Raw genomic sequence first — 14,344 nt, 5'->3', positions numbered from 1 at the left:
AGGTTTCTATGAAACCAAATGGTTTATAACATAAGGACTTAGGCAGCTTAGAGCTACTAAGTATACTTCAGACCATGTTCGTTAAAGTTTGGTTTCTTCTTTCCGCAACACCATTCTGATCAAGTAAGCCTAGCATGGTGTATTAGCCAACTATACCATTATCTTGAAGAAAGTTCGCAAATGGACCAGGTGCTTGTCCATCCTCAGTATATCTACCAAAATACTCACCACCTTTATTGATTCTCACAATCTTGATTTGCTTACTGCATTGTTTCTCTACTTCAGCCTTGAAAACTTTAAAGGCTTCTAATGTTTCGCTCTTGCAATGAAGCATGTAGAGAAACATGTATCATGAGTAATCATCTATGAAAGTGATGAAGTATTTCTAACCTTTCACATCCATATATGGGAAACATATATCAGAATGGATGATTTCCAATATTCCCAAACTCCTCTTGCCACCTTTCTTTGACTTGTTAGTGTGGTTGCCCATAATATAGTCTATACAACAAAATAAAGCCTTGGTTGAGTGGTAAATTTAAGGTTTTACCAATTCAATTGGCATAGGTTAAAATCCCACCATATGTATATTTTTGTTGGTTTTTGTTAAAATAAAACTTCTAAAATAGCCTCGAATAATATAACTTATTTTAATTACAAATTGATATTATCATGATTTTCCTAATTGATTTGGTGTTCGATTGACTCATGACACCAATCCAGGCAAAGACTTAAATAATAATATGGATATGTATTTTTCTAGATTAATCAAAGTATTAAAAAAACATAATGTAATACCCCAGTTCTGGCATGTGCAAGGTTTTGGGTGTGGCCCTAAATTAGTCTGTTTGGCGAAGTAGTACCCGCCCAATAGTTTTCTTTGACATATAGGATGGGCGTATTCATAACAGTGTTTAATTCGAGTGTGGTTTAATGGAAAATTATTATATTGGTTGGATTGAGATAATAGCCAAGTGGAAAGATGACTACGAAAGGAGTACTCGTAAAAGGCGTAGTGCACCATGTTATTAAGGTGGCTATGCTAGTTGCATTGTAAGTGTAGTAATTAGGGACCCTCTGGTTAGGGTAACCAAATATTGTCTATATTGGATTCTTATTTTTATTTGCATTTACAACTATAGACCATTCATGAAGATATCTTCGAAAGAGCGTAACACATGTCAAGTCCCAATGGAGACTTAAGTTATATTTATGGGTATTCAGGCTAAATAAAGGGGGAGTTTTTCTTATTCCTTCTTCAAAAGTACTGCTAACTAAATCTTAATGAACCAACAATATTTCTGTCTCCTTTGAGCTGGAATTGAAGATCAAATTTGGAGTAGGAGATTTTATCATATCCTGGGTGAGTATTTCAGTTATGCCTGAGAAATCTCGAAGAGTAAGTTTGCTAACTTTGGTGAATAGTAAGATTAAAAGAAAAAATGGTTTTGTATGGGGTTGTCAATGTTTGAGAAGAAAATGATAAAATATATATGAATGAGTTTTGATGATGTTTCTATGTTTTTTGAGCAGTGATTGTTGTTGACTGCAAATCAGGTGTTCAGATCTGACATTCAAACTATTGTAAGTGAGTTTCCAGGTGAGTCTCTACTATAACTCTTGCACGCATATTGTTCATATTAAAATATATCTATGAACATGATCAAAATGCAAATCGAAAATCATGAAAAGTACAGAAAGAAGGTAACAAGTATAACATTGTAAGAATAAAGTTAGGTCATGAATGATTGATATTAATATAATTATCTAAGTATAAGTCGAGAACTAAAGGAAAGAAATTATCTGGCATGTGAATGAGTTAGGGTAAGTGAACACCCTGGTTAAGTTCTTCCTGTGGAGCCTCTGGTAGGGAAGTTATTACTAACCAGACTAGTAAGTCACAACATGAACGAAACAAAAAACCATGTGGTTTTGACCCATAGCATTCTATAACAGAAAAACACTCATGGCATAGGCTTCAGTAAATTAATGATTGAATTGGCCGATTATGATACATGATGTGTGTGTAGGTCCATGAGATTGAGTCACATGGCAGCAAAGAAAATGATATGATATGATAGGAATGATTCATGGCGTAGCCTTCGACATGAGAATCGAAATGGTAGATCGCAATACACGAATGTATATGTAAGACCATAAGGTCATGACCCATGACAGTATATGAAATAATGGTATGTTCTGTTTGGCATGAATGGTGTAATATGTAATGAATGTCTGGTAAGTTTTACATACTTGTATTTTCGTAAGATATGAATAAGTCAGATAGTTTTGTGATAAGTATAGCTGAGGTATAGTACTACTATGCTCAAGGTCAAAGGTTGAGTAAGACTTGTGAGTTAATCTAATAAGTTATTGAAAAGAACCGCGTAGTTGCAAGATGGTAAAGGTATTCGCCAAGATTATCTGAAATGGTTAGATATATATTTGTAACTGTGTAAGATTTAAGGATCTATCATTTAGAGTTGTTTATATGATGATGAATGATTAAATCAAAATTATTTGGAATATGTCAAATCACGGTTGACTGGGGTTTAATGACCTCTCCTGAAATCATAAGAAATCTGGAAAATGGGTATTCTGAATATACATATCCTTAAATAAATGAATGTGAAATTCATCTGAATGGCCCAAGTAGTATCTTGTCAGTATCAATACGTGTGGTATAGAATCAGGGTATGTTTGAAAGTCATTTGGAAGGCATTCAATTAAACGAGAGTATTCACCAAATACATATGTATCCACCCAAGGTAAATGTCAACGAATAATTGTTTGGAACAAGAGTATGGCCTACGACATGTGCTGTTGAGAAATTACTATTGTGGCCAGAAAATTATGAAAGGTTTGAAGGGATTTCTCAATTAACTAGATAAGGAAGATTTAGTAGGATAAAAGTATGATAACTAGCATATAAGAGAATGACGAGACTGTGGTGGTATCTGCCTAAATAAATGATACAGGATAATGGTTGGCATACAATAGTTTGTACAGGGTTGCTAAGTATCCATCAATTGTATTGTTATGATCTATATTCTAGAAATTGTTGAGAACATATATAAAAGATTGAAGAAGAAAGTATGTATGTTATATAAGAGATCAGATGATTTCATATTGCAAGTTGAATTTCGTAAAGGTATATATTATGTTGAAGTATATCTACATGAATGTGTTTAGTATGTGAAGCATGGGTTATAAGGGTTGTATGATTGGTGATTAGAAATGTCTAGTATGAATCATGTTAGTGTATTAGGGACAGGTCTATGTCTAATCACTCGGGTGGCAAATAATTGATAAACCCTCGAGTCATATTCTAACAGATGACTCGTGTAGCGAGTTTTATATATAGCTATATGGCGTGTTCAATTTGGCTCTTAAATGTGGGCACTGAAATTTGAATGATTTAAGATATCCATTGATTATATGGTAAGTGTAGGACCAAGTTAAGATAGGACTAAAGGTAATGAATTGAAGAGACATAATGGGAATATCATTGAGAAAATACTCTAAACATTCGAAGAGGGTTTGTCAATAAGTTGTAACTGTGAAAATTAGCCTGGGTTGATCCTAAGTATACAAATGAAGTTCTAAATATTTTAGTATGCAAAAGACACTGATAAATGAACGATAAGTTAAGGAACAATTAAAGAGATAATAGGATGGATGACCTCTCATCGAATGAAAAATTCTGAATAAGGTAGCGTCTGATAACTTGAAGAAGGGCATCTGCATGTAGACAGTGAAAGTTAATATTAGGCATGAGAAGCAATTTCAAACATTGGTTTGCAAGAATACGGGCAAGGAACCATGATTAAGATGAATTTAAAGAGATTTCTAAGAGAACGATGATAGTGATACATGACGGTAATGGATTCAGACTACCATATAGCAGAAAGAAGGAATGAATATGGTGTGCGATTTGTGTGAAGCTTTTTTTGGTAGACAGTTGATGTTGGAAGAAGAGAAGCTGGAAGTAATAAACTATTTGGCACTTTAAGGAAACCACGACTAAGGTATAAGTGATTAATTCTCACTGAGTTATTGCGAACTTGCATGAGTTATACTTATTGTTTTAGGTTTATTGAGATTTTGTGCCAAAAAGAACGATACTGGAAGTTCACCAAGGGAGTGCGAATTGGGTTGTTATGCATACAATGGATTAGTGGCGCAGTCTTGAATATGCTTTTGAGTCTGCCTTTAAATAATTCTTTATCTTGTAAGAATTTGTAACAAATTTGATGTAATAAGTCATTCAGCATATGTTTCATTCATAAATTTTTAAATGTTAAGTTTTCTTTCAAAACTTCAAATAATAGTTCTAAAATAAATGAAAAAAATTGTAAATTGTTTATTTTAAACGTTCTGTATTGTTTAGTAACACCCGGGATCCAGACCTGGTGAATCAGGTCGGGTTTGGGGTGTTACATATAAATATCCCCAAAATAATATTGTTACTTTGTAAAAGAAGTGGGTTTTTGGTAATTTTAGAACTGAGTTGGAACTCGATTAATAGGTGACACCAACTCAATTAAATATATTATAATCTATGCTATTATTTAAGCACTTGACTGAGTTGGTGTTACAAGTCAACTGGGCGCCAACTCTATTTGAGAAATTACGAAAATATCCTTCCATAATTAAAATAATTAATATTATTCATGAGTATTTCAGTCTTTTAATAATAATAATAATAATTGCATATGGTTGGTTTTAAACGCATGCTATTACATCAATATACTATTAACTTTATCATTGAACCCAAATTTTATTTTAATTGTATTATGCATACTTTATTATCTCAATCACGCTTGCTATAGAATTCTAGTATTGATAATGTTGTTAATTGAGTTAGTGTCACAAGTCAACTCGATACTAACTCAAGATTGATGACAACGCCATGATAAACAATTGTAGTACATTTAGTATTCTTAATATGATGTATTTACGTGTTTAAATTTTATTTTGCTCACAATTTAATCTATTTTTATTTTAATATTATACATATTTTATGTGTTACTATTAATTAGTTCCAAACCTTATGTTTCATTGTTTTTGTATATTTTCTTAAAATTAACATTTATGTTGTAGGTAATTTTTAATAATATATTTTATTCTTCTTAAAAATATCAGTCATACTATGTTTAAATTTGCATTGAACTTTGTCTTTGAAATAGTTTTTGCCTTTTTGGTGGCCAATTAGCAGCACGTGGCGTTTTGTGATGCCAAAACGTTTTCTCCATGATGTGAATTTCTTGGATGGCATAATTTTTTATTCTTTCTAGCTTAATTGCACATGGTTCCTATTATGGCAGATCTGAATCCTTATATAAATTTGTTTGTTTAACATATAATTTACCTCCAAAACAGGATTTTATTATATTATTAATAATATCAACAATTAAATAACAATCTAATTGGCCGCCAAATATTAACGAGGTCTACTAGTGATAGCGGTAAAATTACTATAAAAATCCTTATATTATATTTTAAATTGTATTTTAATTTTTTACAAATTGATCCATGTACATTAGATAAAACAACAAAATAATCTATCTAATAAAATATTGAATTCTAAGTTATTCATCTTTTATAACTATATTAAAGCTAAATATAAATTTTGAATATTATAATTTATAATCATACTCCATTGTAATTTAAACTATTACTTTTATAACTATTTTAAAGCTAAATAGATACACTTTTATTATAATTTAAAGTATCCAAATTTATAAATGAATATTATTTTATTATTTTAAATTATTTTCTAGCTTAAAAGTAAGAAAAATATTTTATTATATAAAATTAAAATTTTGAATGAATAAAATCAAATCCATACACCTTATATTTATCTTGAATTATACTTTCATTATAAATTATAAGATTATTCTATTATTATAAATTATATTTTATTATAAGTTTTAATCATGATCATACAATGAAAATTTGAAGTAAATAAATGAATAAATAAAAGTAATATAACATCAGTCCAAGTAAACAACAACAGCACAACAAAATTATAATAAAAAATATAAACAAAAGTCTAAAATACTACATTCTACATAAATATTGATAATTGAATGCATGTGTAACTTCATATAGTCAAAGCAAGCTAATTTAGAACTCCATCAAAAATAAAAATTAATGTACATATTAAACCAAATACCATACTGTACATGTTAATTTACAGAAATGGTGGCAACAATTGTCTTGACAAATGGCAAACCAAATACTATACTGTACATATTAAACTACAAAAGTAGAATAAGATAAAAGTTCTCTGATAATTGTATGTATACAACATATGATAATCGTAATCATAAAATAACATTATAATAATTTTAAAAACCCTGTGAAAATCTGATCAAATGCTCTGTTATGGCAATTAATTTTAATCATAATCATGTTAAACTGTTATTTTTTATTTACTGATGAAAGAAGAAGGAATAATAAAAATAAAAGTGATATAATCCAAATTGAATAGCCAAAACCTCTGGTTTTCATGTTTTCTTATTCTTCATTCACTTTTTAATATTTAATAAAATTATGAGTTGTTAGCTTATTGTCTTTCACATTCGGCTGATTTTTAAATTAAATTTATTATCAAAACTTAAATAGTCAGAATTTAGAAGAATTTTATTAGTAATGCAACAGCCCGTTTTCAGTGGTGTCGAAAATAGTAGTTTCGGAACCACAATTTTAGAAAAAGAGTCAATATTTATTATTTATTTACTGGTTATGACTATTTATTAGAGGCATATTAAAATTTGGTTAAGAAATTTTAACGTTTAAATAGTTAGTTAAGTGAAAAGGACTAAATCGTAAAAGTTTCAAAAATAAGTTACTATTAGTTAAAGGTGTCAAATGGCTAGGGAATGATAAATAAGTGGACTTAAATGGTAAATTTACCATTTAGTGTTATAGTGGACAGCTTTGGTGGCTAATTGCATGAAATTTGATTAGATTTTAAAGGACAAAATGGTAATTAAATAAATTAATAACATAAACAAAACCAAAACAAATGTTTTCATCTTCTTCTTTGAGCAAATTCATAGCCGAAATCACCATTGGAGGGCATTTGAGGTTCTGCCAAGCTCCTTCCTTGCATGCATGTGTTTTTTAGGTCTATTTTTAATGATTTTTTACGTTTTTGTTATCGTTTTAGCTTAATCTAGTTAAACCGAGGTTCAATTCATAAAACTGTTAAAATTTTAGGGACTTACCATGAATGAATTGGGTGTGTTTGTGAACTTAATTGATAGAATATTAAACTTGGTTGATAAATAAGTTTATTTTGTTAAGTGATTTTAGGTAATTTTAATGTTTAGGGATTAAATTGTTTAAATAGTAAAATTTCATGGAATTATTGGGAAATGATGAAAAATATGGGTTGTAATGGGTCCCTAGGAAATTCGACTAGCATGAATGGAGAGTAAAAGTGGTTAAATTGCAAGTTTCAAGTTTAGGGACTAAATTGCATAATGGTTAAAATGTGGAGGTAATTTTGTAAATTCATATTGATAAGGGTTATAAGTTTGAGTTAATTATTTTAAGTTATTTGAATGGTTTAATTGAATGAAATTCATTATCTAGGTAAAAATGTGGAGGTAATTTTGTAAATTCATATTGATAAGGGTTATAAGTTTGAGTTAATTATTTTAAGTTATTTGAATGGTTTAATTGAAAGAAATGTATTACCTAGATCAAGAAACGAACCAATCGGATTTAAATCGAGGAAAAGCTAAATTTTTGGACTATTCGTCTGTTTTGTTGTTGCAACCGTTTTTAGTCGTGGTAAGTTCATTAGTTAATTTAGTAGCTAACCGATTGATGTTTTGTAATTTAATGTTTATCTATATATGATTGGTTCATCAAATTCCTTGGATTGAGAAACGATAAAGACCATGATTGAAAGATATCATGGCATTTTACTCGAAATGAGAAAGACTATAGTTGAAAGATACTATGGCATTAAACAAGAATGAATAAGACCATAGTTGAAAGATACCATGGCACTAAACCGGAAATGTGTAACTTAACAATCAAGACCATTGTAATGGCCCAAATTTAAGGTTATCAGAATAGTGGTTTCGTAACCACAAATCCGATTTAAAGAGAAATTATTATTAATTTTTTTATGATTTATCGAGTGATTAGATATAAGTATTAGAGTATTGATAAGAAATTTTATTGATTGCATGCCTAAATTGCCTATTAGGACTTAATTGCAAAAGTGGGTAAATATGAGTTTTAGATGATAAAGGATTTATTTGAAGTGCATAATCAAAGTAGAGGTCCTTAAATAGTAATTAGACCATAAAATTTCCATGGACAAAAATAGGCATGTATAGATAAAAAGAACTAAAGTTTTAATGAAGGGTATTTTACTAAGCATAATTTGCTTACATTGTCTATATTTTTCTCTTGTAGATCTTGAAAAGCTTTGACAATTGGAAGATCGAGTCGGAGCACACACACTATCCGCTCATCACCTCAGTAGATGTTTTGATCTTTTGATGTCGGTTATAAATGGCATGTACTAGGAACTTTTAAGCTGTTTCCGTCAATGTGATGATGTTTTAACCTTCTTTTAGCTACTTGTACATATATGGCTTAGTTTTGGTTTGAAGTTCTACACTAGATGGTGTTTTGGTATCTTAATTTCATCTACTTATAAATGGTTATAATGTGTTTGTGGTAGACACTAGACATGAATGGTAAGAATGAATGATAAGTCTGGTATGTGTTTATGGTTGGATATTGTGGTTTGAATGCAAAGTAGCTTGGTAAATGAGTTTGATTTGGAAATTGAATTGTGGTGTCAATAAAGGCACATTGGTTAGGCATCTAGGTTGATTTTTTCTATGTTATAAGTTTCCTTAAATGAGTTTTGAAGGCATGAAAATAGTTTTTTTTTGTGGCTTGGTACCTAAGAAATGGCATTATTTTGGCTTGTTTTGGAAGGCATATTTGGTGCACATGGCCTAGGACACAAACTGTCACACGGTCGTATGCCACACACGACCTAATCACATGGCTGTGTACCATATACGATCGTGTATCTTATTGATTTTCAAGTGTAGGATGGTCCACACACTCACAGAGAGTTACACGACATGGCGACACAACCGTGTGACCTTTTTTCGAATGCACACAAGGTCTGGCACACATTCATGTGATGCTTTTTCAAATATCCACACAGGCGAACATACAGGCTGGGACACGGCCATGTGTCCCATAGTTCAAATGTTACACAGTTGCCCACGCGGCCATGTTCTGAGTAACACAGCCTGGGCTTTGTCACACGGCTTGGCCACACGGCCGTGTGACCCTTGTTTCCAAAATTTTCAAAGTTTTTCATGTTCTCCTGTTTTGATTCAAATTAGTCTCTGATTGTTCCCAAACTATTTTTAAAGCCCCATAGGCTCGTTTTAAGGTCTATAATGGTTTTTATGCTTTGAATAAATGTTGGAATGGAATGTTAATGTTTTAAATTGGTAAATTGTTTCCATGTGATGTTAATTATTTTGATTTGTATGATAATACTCTATAACCTTAATTCAGTGATGGAAATGGGTTAGGGGTGTTACAAGTAAGTTATATGAAATTTCGAGACAAGAATATATATATTGCTCACCCCAAGCAGCAATTATCTTTATGTATATTGTTCAGTGTCTCAGGATAAACCTGGGAGATGTAAAAAAGTTGAGGTTAAGACCGAAGAGAACGGATCAATGCCGGTGAAAAGGAACACCAGTTTCAAAGCAACCGAAGATGGTGAGGAATTTACCTAACCTAAAAAAGTTCGATGAACTAATGAAGAGAAAGAATGGAGGTAGGGATTTTGATTTTGGGGTTGAATGAACTGATGAAGAAGAATGGAGGGTTTAATTTAGGGATTTTTTAAGAAGAAGAAGAAGAATGGATTTTGGGTTTAATTTAGGGTTTTCTTTTGAAGAAGAATAGATTTATGGGTTTGAATTGAATGGATGGACGATAAAGCTGGAGGGTTTGATTTAGAGGAATCGGGAAAATGGATTGGTGGGGCAGACGGGCTTTGAGGGGAAATAGAGTAAAGTAAAAGGGTTTGGGCTTTGGGGGAAATGGGGTAAAGTAAAACTATAAAAGGATTTAGGGTTGGGGAATATAAATTTAAAATTTAAAATGATATAGTTTGTATTCAGTTTATTCGAATTATTTGAGTTATTCAAATTCGAAAATTCAACTTTACTCAAACTCAAAATTCGAAAAAAAAAGAAGTCGAGTTGATTCAATTAACACGATTCGAATAATTTAAAACTCAAACCTTTTTTCAAATTTTTTGAGCTGAACCGAATTTTGCTCACCCTTAATTCAATGTGTATCTTTACATTAATCAACTTCTTATGTCCTTAAAAGTTGCACTTTTACACTTTAACCTTATATTTAAGCACAAGCACCATTCATACTTCTTACCCCTTTTTAATATCTTTATATATATTATTTAAAATCTTATCAAAACCAATACTAAATAACCAAGCTCCTTAACTATATACTTTGTATTTTTACTCATGTTTTCATTTTACATTTGGTGTATAATTAATTCATTAAACATTCACCAATTGAGTCTTACCTCGATTGGCATGGGCATTGTTTCCAATCCAATAGGACGTGGGTTCAAGTGCGCTGAAGCTCATTATCCTCCTATTTATGGGTTGGAGGGGCTATGGGTAGTTCTAGACATTGTGTTAAAAAGGGCATATATGATTAGAACTTATAATGAGATTGTTCAAAACAAATTCATTTAACATCAAATAAAAATATGACAATCTATAATTGGTAAAATATTTAATTAGGCAGTTATATATTTATTTCAATATAACTTATTGATGTGATTCCGATCACATTATGTGACTGCACTAAAGGGACTCGAGATTGGCCCAAGTTTGAGGGGCTCAAAGCTAAAATGAAATTCTTCAAATGAGTGTTTTGTTTGTTATTTTTATGTTTTGTTGTTTTAACGTGTTAAGTGTCAAGTTAATTGTTATTTATTCCACAGATTTTTTTATACAAGTGTTCATATGTCTCTTATGTTTAAGTTGCATATGTGCATATAAGTGTGCTTCTGTGAGCATAACATATTTTAATTCCTTTATGCATATGAGCCTAGAGTTAGGATGGTGACTTAGCCAAATTTTGTGTGACAGAATTGTGCTCAAGTGATGTCTATTTATACTTATTGTAAGTGACCGTTGGAGGACCAAGAATGACCCTTCATCTAGCTGACTGCATGCGCAAAGGAAGTATCTAGAACATTCAAGAATTAGCTTTCAATTTGGATTCATTGTGACCGATCGTATGGTGGCTAAATTCATGTAACAAGCTTTGCTTAAAGATGAAGGATTCATGATATTAAAGACGGTGCATGGATGGTGGCAAAGGAAGGGAGAATGTGGCTGATCATTTACTCCATGCATAGAGGATTTCATGAACAGCATTCAAGGGAACCAAGCCACAATTAATTTAGCCAATGTATTAACTCATGCATGAACCAATTATTATTGTTGTCTATTCACCCTTCCAAGATACATTAAAGCATTCGAGAAATGTATCAGCTCATGCATGAACCGAAATGGGAGATGAATTCCAATTATTCGATCAAGGGGGCTTGAAGGTGAAATAAAGGCTGCTTATTCATGGGCTTAAAGGTTTCTTGATGGTTAAGCATTCATGCACGTCCAAGGGGGTGTTCAACATTAAATTCGACCATACATGAACCTATTAAGAACATGAATTTGATTTAATGCTTAGTGTGAACATTTTTATGTTGAATTTGTTTAGTCATTTTGGATTCTATAAATAGTTTGTAAGTTGTCATTTGTAAAGTTAGATCATTTTATATATTAAACATTATTTTGTGACTTTCTTCTCTCCAAGGCTCTTAACCGAACTTAAGTTGGACTTATCAAACTTCTCAAAGTGTGTGGCATTCATTGTCTTATCATCCCGTAACCCATCCCGAGGTGTGGCGGCTTCTACTATACCAAGGTTCGAGTATTTGTCAATTTTAAGGGGGTCAAATTCTACTATAACTTTGGTTCCTTAAAACATTCAAGTGCGCCGGGTCAAGGTTTCCACCCTTGTTTGAACCATTCAAGACGATCCTTCCCTTCAAGTAATTTTCCGAACATTCCAAGTCTTAGGAAATCACATCACTCATTTTCTATATAACTTATATAAAACAATATTTTAATAGGATGCTAAAGGAAAATATATATAATTTTTTGAAGGTTGGATCAAGATTGAAGATGAACGAGAATGATAAATTGAAGAAAAGATCAAGATTGAAATTATTTAATTATATATTCTAAATATTTTTAAGGTTTATTTTAATTAGATTTTATTAATTATTTTTAGAAAGTTGGATTTTTACCTTGGTCTAAATATAATTTTAGTTTACTTCCTTTTAGATAATTGAAGGTTTTTCTTAATTTATCTTTATTATTTAATTAATTATATATTATTTTTTATATTGGATGCTCTATTTTCCATAGTCGTTTCATTAATGAAAAATTATAAAATTAAAAAAATATTATTGTAATCTCATTCCATTTAAATAAGTAAATTTTGTATAAGACTAATAAAGTTGGTTTGGTTGTATTTGTTGAGACAGGTTTGGAGCAGTGCCTGGATCAGTAATGCTTGGATCAATGTCAACTAGTTGTGGTACTGTTTGTTCAGAAAACTTATCATGTTTAAGTTGACAAATTTTGGCAACAAAAATTGTTGGGCTATGATATTTCCTGTTATTTTGGATATGTACAAGCTCATATATGATATCCAAACTTGTTATAGGAACATATCTTGAAGATTGGTTTGAATTGGATCAAGGAAATTGACTTCCTATTTTTTGAAGAGATTGGATTAAATCGGGTAACTTGATAAAATATCTTGAAGATTTGAAGACTTATCATGGTCATATTGAAGATATTATTCATGTTGATTATCTTGCTATTTTCATGGGATGATTGATTGTAATTGATCTTTATCTTAACAAGCCTTAAACTCTTATATTGAAAGGTTTGTGCAGGTAAAAAGTGTGGAGAATTTTAGCACTTATTTTGTTATTTAGAAATTGTTTTTCAAAGCGCATTTCGTAACTAATCAAGTGAGTCATTTGGTTTGTTATCCTAAGTTTTTAGGGGGAAAACTTAGAGGAGAGTGATCTAGATCTTAAGTGCAAAAGTGAGGTTGCTAATCTAGTGAGTATTAGTACTTGTAATCACTTGTTGTATCAGGTGTTAAGATAATGGATTATCTCTTTGAGCAAGGCCTCGTAGATGTAAGGAAACTGAACAAAGTAAACATACCGAGTGTTCTTCATTTTTTTTACCTTGTTCATTCCCAATGCTTAAAGCAGTTGGCATTGATCATACTACTACTTCTGGCACTAATTGGTTTCTACTTACAATTTTCAGTTTTAAACCTTACAATTGGTAGTAGAGTCTCCCATTTAACATATCCAATTGTGTTTTCTTGTGTCAATTATTACTTGTAATGGAAGGTTCTTCAGTTTCATGCCCCCTATGTTTGATGGATCACATTATGCCTATTGGAAAGTAGGTTGTCGAAACCAACTTTTTTGAAAACAAATATTTTAGTTGTCGACTTAAAAAAACAAAAATTGGGAGTCGCCACCAATCTTTTATTGAGGTGTGATTGGATCACTTAAAAAAATAGCTTTGGTCTACGAGTTTTAGAAAAATGGATCCGGGAGTCGGTTACGTACGAGGAAGGATTACCACCCTCGTAACACCCAAAATTGGTATCTAGTTAATTAATTAGTGTCTTAATGTCAAAATTTTAAAAATATGATCCTTAATAAAAACTTAAAAACGTTACTTATTGAGACTCTTATCATTTTGGAGAAAGAAAATGTCACACCTAATACGTTAGAGCACGACATTCTAATTCCTCGAAAAAGAATTAGTCCAAAATACTCGTGTAATAAAATTTAAAGGAACATTCATTTGTTTAAGGTTTATAAAGAAATCGTGGCCCAATACGTTAGGGCACAATTTCTTAAAACCCTAAACTTGGAATATTTCCTTTGTTATTATTTTTTAAAAAAATCTTTGTCTCGAGAAATCAATACGTCACATCCAATACGTTAGGATACAACATATTAAATTCCCAACAACAAGCTTTCCATTTTATTTCTTTGATTAATGAGCAATTCTCGATTGTTAGATTTAATGAAGAAAATTGGAACTCAATGCGTTAGGGCTCAATTACCTTGAAAATCCTAAATACGAGTATTATCTCAATTTTGAAAATTTTCTATTTTAAACTC

The sequence above is a fragment of the Gossypium raimondii genome, chromosome 5, assembly GCF_025698545.1.
Source record: "Gossypium raimondii isolate GPD5lz chromosome 5, ASM2569854v1, whole genome shotgun sequence".
Taxonomy (NCBI): domain Eukaryota; kingdom Viridiplantae; phylum Streptophyta; class Magnoliopsida; order Malvales; family Malvaceae; genus Gossypium; species Gossypium raimondii.
This window is presented reverse-complemented; position numbering follows the sequence as displayed.